The sequence below is a fragment of the Salvelinus namaycush genome, chromosome 11 (assembly GCF_016432855.1).
Source record: "Salvelinus namaycush isolate Seneca chromosome 11, SaNama_1.0, whole genome shotgun sequence".
Lineage (NCBI taxonomy): Eukaryota > Metazoa > Chordata > Actinopteri > Salmoniformes > Salmonidae > Salvelinus > Salvelinus namaycush.
The window spans coordinates 14,924,562-14,930,547 of NC_052317.1; positions in this window are offsets into that span (position 1 = coordinate 14,924,562).

A 5,986-nucleotide genomic window follows, 5' to 3' on the forward strand; every position below is an offset into this window, starting at 1 on the left:
GGGCACTATGGATTTATATAACGCAGGTTTATATTGCTTTTTGGTTAAAGGTCAAGGAAGACTAACAGTCAGTGTTTCAGGCTTTTAATTCAAGTGGTCTTAACTCATACTCTGCCTCAGACCCATTCTTCGCCAATTCTGAAACATTTCCCATCAGTTTTGCCCAGTTCATCACTGCACTGAGTAGTTATTTTGTTATTGGCTACGGAGACCTTTTTATTTCTCCAGTTGGCTTCACTCATTCCATGAAATATGACATATGACCTTTTCCTCTGGTAAGTGTAATGTGTACCACAGGGACAGCAGCAGGAATGTAGGAGTCGTGTTGACTTGTGAGAGGAGTAGGAGGCAGGCGGGGTCACTGTTATTCTTTCTTTGAGTTTGACTTACAGTACCAGTCAAATGTTTGGGCACACCTACTCATTCAAGGGTTTTTCTTACATTTGTACTATTTTCTACATTGTAGAATAATAGTAAATACATCAAAACTATGAAATAACACATATGAAATCATGTGGAAACCTAAGAAGTGTTAAACATAAATTTGAGATTCTTCAAAGTAGCCACCATTTGCATTGATGACAGCTTTGCACACTCTTGGCATTCTATCAACCAGCTTCATGAGGATGCTTTTCCAACAGTCTTGAAGGAGTTCCCACATATGCTGAGCACTTGTTGGCTGCTTTTCTTTCACTCTGCCGTCCAACTCATCCCAAACCATCTCAATTGGGTTGAGGTCAGGTGATTGTGGAGGCCAGGTCATCTGATGCAGCACTCCATCACTCTGATAGTCCCACTAAGCGCAAACCAGATGGGACTGTGTATCGCTGCAGAATGCTGTGGGAGCCATACCCATTAAGTGTGTCTTGAAATCTAAATAAATCACTGACAGTGTCACCAGCAAACCACCCCCACACCATCACACCTCCTCCTCCATGCTTCCCGGTGGGAACCACACATGCGGAGATCATCCGTTCACCTTCTCTGCGTCTCACAAAGACAAGGCGGTTGGAACCAAACGTCTCAAATTTGGACTCATCAGACCAAAGAAAAGATTTCCACCAGTCTAATGTACATTGCTCGTGTTTCTTGGCCCAAGCAACTCTCTTCTTCTTAGTGGTGTACTTCAGTAGTGGTTTCTGCAGCAGAGGTAACTCTGGGTCTTCCTTTACTGTGGTGGTCCTCATGAGAGCCAGTTTCATCATAGCACTTGATACATTCTTTTTCACAACAGAACTGATTGGCTCAAATGCATTAAGAAGGAAAGAAATTCCACAGATTGACTTTTAACAAGGCACACCTGTTAATTGAAATGCATTCCAGGTGACTACCTCATGAAACTGGTTGGGAGAATGCCATTACTGTGCAAAGCTGTCATCAAGGCAAAGGGTGGCTAATTTGTTTAACACTTTTTTGGTTACCACATGATTCCATATGTGTTATTTCATAGTTGTTATGTCTTCACTATTATTCTACAATGTAGAAAAAAGTAAAAATAAAGAAAAAACCTTGAATGATCAGGTGTGTCCAAACTTTTGCTTGGTACTGTAGCTAATAACCCCCCCAATAGACACACACACACACACACGGGAACACACACATACACACACACACACATTCTGTACACACACCCTCAGGAGAAGTCATCGAGAAGCAGTATATGAGGCAGTGGGTTTTCCCTGCCTGTGTTGGTTCAGCACCCGTGTCAACAGGTCTCTTTTCAAAGCTGTGCTAACACACACTCACACACAGACACAGACACAGACACAGACACAGACACAGACACAGACACAGGCACACGCACACGCACACGCACACGCACACGCACACGCACACGCACACACACACACACACACACACACACACACACACACACACACACACACACACACAGTGGTGACATGAGTCTGACAATGAGTTACTATCGATCTGTCACTGCTCCAGACTAAAAAAAACAGATCGGCGGTCAGAACAAAGGTTTATCTGACCAATGAGGTTCCTCCATGGCGCTGTCGTCGGGCAGGATGGTGTGACTAGGAATAGGCCAGGAGGAATGAACAGAGATGGACTCAACAAAATGTAAATGGAAGAAGATGATAGCAGAGGGGGCACAGGAGAGTCAGAAGAGGAGAAGACAAGAGAAGAGAGCTGAAGAGAGCTGAAGAGGAGGTGAAAGGTGGCTGGGCTGTAATTTGTTTCGGATCTGTTCCTCATCTCTGTGTCTGGGTCAGGCTGTGGGTCAGTGTTTCTGGGCCAGGCACCCAGAGGAGAGAGCAGTTCACCTCTGGCCTATACTGCTGAGCCTACTGAGTCTACCGTCTGGTTCCAGTCCAAACACATCTACTACCTAAGCCGGTTGCTCCACCATGCCCTTCTATGTGTGTGTGTGTGTCTGTGTGTGTGTGTGTGTGTGTGTGTGTGTGTGTGTGTGTGTGTGTGTGTGTGTGTGTGTGTGTGTGTGTGTGTGTGTGTGTGTGTGTGTGTGTGTATGCTCCTCCGTCCCCTACTGCGTGTGTATGCCCTATCTTCCGCTCGTGTTTGTGTGCCCCGTCATCCCTGCCCGCCTCCTGTCGTTTACTAACCTGAAATGCCAGTTGGATGCTAGCTACCATCACCATGACACCATCACTCCCGCTAGAATGGGTCCCCTTTGTTTGTTTAAAATACACACTCTGGCAACAGCTTCAGTTCCCTCTCTTTTCCCCTTCATTGTAGCAGGTGACAGATCCAATACACGGGGAGGCGTTCAACTGGATACAGGGTAGCAAAACATTTTGCAACTGAACAGGAAATCACACGTTTCGTATTAGACATGTTCCACTTGTCCCTCATTGTTTCGTTCCATTGTCTTCTGTTCAGTGTCAAAGGAACACAAGCCAGTACTCAATTGGAAGAGAGTTAAACAGTGAAGTTCCCTCGCTTAGCATATTTCGGAATAGCATATTCTTCTTCTGATAAGCCCCGTATTGGTAGACGGGATATTTTGCATGGATTCATGGCTTATGAGTGAGTCAGTGGAAATTGCCTTATTTGTGGCTTCCTACAGATTATCCGTGTGCACTTGGAGTTCAAATGATGGGAGAGAGAAAAAAAGAGAGAGAAAAGAGAGCGAGAGAATGAAAAGGTGACTGGTGCTAGCTCATCACGGTCAGGTTGACTTGATGAGGTCATAGGTCATATAGCTCCGTGACACTGTTCACTCAGGACCCATTCAATCTGGTCGTTCAGGGTCGAGGGTCAGATCGTTGATTCAGTGGATATTCAAGTTTTATTTCTTGTATGCTTTCTCTAGCCTTCAAAGATTTTGTTTCAGATTATTGAAGTAAGAATAGTGTTTGATTCTATTCTCTGGATTCCTGATTTGATGTGTTCCAATTTTCCTGCATTCTTGATTAGATGTAAATACATTTTCTTGTTTCTTGATTCCATGTCTCTGGATTTTGTGCTGCTGTCTCTCTGATCTGTAATTCAACACACTCACACACACACACACACACACACACACACACACACACACACACACACACACACACACACACACACACACACACACACACACACACACACACACACACACACACACACACACACCAACAAACAGACGACTTAGCTGATCAGTGTAGCCAACAGCCACAGTAGTGCTTGACGTCTGGCCCAGAAAACAGACCCAAATGCCACGGCTGTCAACTGAGACTGCCTGTAACAAGCTGAGCAGAGCTGAGCAGCTTTCTCCAAGGCCCCCGCGGCCCTCAGAGCTGTAGTCAAGCCAAGGCTAACCGTATGCACTCAGGCAATATCCACAGGCACCCGTGTCGGCGGGAAGTGGTAGCCTGTAGGACCCAGCTGCTAAAACCCAGTCACAGCCATTTATTCAGAAATGTTTTTAATCCCTCCATTTTGTATCATTGCTGTTATTATTTAGCAGTCGCCAGAGCGCCCATTGTGTTCCATGGGGTGAGGAGAAACTGAGGCTTGATAGTGGATCTAAAGATGAGCTGAGGAGCCGTTCGTTTCTGATTCCCTGTGTGAAACACCTCACGGTTAGCCTCTCCCAGTCAAAGGTGTGCCTGCAAGGGGGGAACTAGAGGAAACCAGAGGGTTTGCGGTAATGGTTCCCTCCACTACAGTGAGGCCTGCTGCTGGGGGCTACCTGGTGTGATGTGTGCTACCTGAGTCAAAATGTGACACCAAGCCTCCTGTGTTACAACACCAACATGGTGAAAGCTGCTGAGCTGCCTTATTAAACATCCACTACCGTCGATCTGCTCCCTCCAAACTGTTTCTCTTCACACCTGAGAGCTACACACACACACACACACACACACACACACACACACACACACACACACACACACACACACACACACACACACACACACACACACACACACACACACACACACACACACACAGGCACAAGCATACACACACATGAATTAATGCAGAAGCCCCCCCCCCACACATACACAAATACACACACACGCCACACACACACACGTTTATTTGTCATGTGCACAGGATAGAGAAGTCCAAGAGGATTCCTAGTCAGTTGTACAACTGAATGCATTCAACCGAAACGTGTCTTCTGCATTTAACGCAACCCCTCTGTATCAGAGAGGTGCGGGGGGCTGCCTTAATCGACGTCTACGTCATCGGCGCCCGAGGAGCATTTGTTGTTATGGGAGTTAACTGCCTTGCTCAACAGGAGTCAACCAGTAAAGTGAACTTGCGAGCTCTTTCCCAACAGTGCAGGAATACAAGTAATAATACACAGTGCCTTTAGGAAGTATTCAGACCACTTCACTTATTCCACATTTTGTTGTGTTACAGCCTGAATTCAAAAGGGATTACATTCATTTGTGTCTCTCACCCATCTACACACAATACCCCATAAAGTAAAGACACGTTTTTAGAAATGTATTGAAAATGAAATACTGAAATATCTCATTTACATAAGTATTCACACCACTGACTCAATACTTTATAGAAGCAACTTTGGCAGCAATTACAGCTGTGAGTCTTTCTGGGTAAGTCTCTAAGAGATTTACAGACCTGGTTTGTGCAACATTTGCCCATTATTCTTTTCTAAATTCTTCAAGCTCTGTTAATTGGTTGTTGATCATTGCTAGACAACCATTTTCAGGTCTTGCCATAGATTGTCAAGTAGATTTAAGTCAAAACTGTAACTCGGCCACTCAACTGTAACACTCACAGTCTTCTTGGTAAGCAACTCCAGTGTAGATTTGGCCTTGTGTTTTAGGTATTGTCCTGCTGAAAGGTGAACTCATCTCCCAGTGTCTGGTGGAAAGCAGACTGAACCAGATTTTCCTCTAAGATTTTGCCTGTGCTTAGCTCCATTACATTTATTTTCTATCCTGAAAAACTCCCCAGTCCTTAACAATGACAAGTATACCCATAACATGATACAGCCACCACTTTGCTTGAAAATATCAAGAGTATCCTCAGTAATGTGTTGTATTGGATTTGCCCCAAACATAACACTTTGTATTCAGGACTTAAAGTAAATTGCTTTGACACATTTTATGCAGTATTACTTCAGTGCCTTGCAAACAGGATGCATGTTTTGAAATATTTGTATTCTGTACAGTCTTCCTTATTTTCACTCTGTCAATTAGCTTAGTATTGTGGAGTAACTACAATGTTGTTGATTTGTCCTCAGTTTTATCCTATCAAAGCCATTAAACTCTTTAACTGTTTTAAAGTCACCATTGGCATCATAGTGAAATCCCTGAGCGATTTCATTCCTCTCCAGCAACTGAGCCTGTATCTTTGTAGTGACTGGGTGTATTGATACACCATCCAAAGTGTCATTAATAACTTCACCATGCTCAAAGGGATATTCAAAGGGATATGCTTTTTTTATTTGTACCCCTCTACCAATAGGTGGCCTTCTTTGCAAGGCTTTGGAAAACCTGGTCTTTGTGGTTGAATCTGTGTTTGACTGAGGGACCTTACAGATAATTGT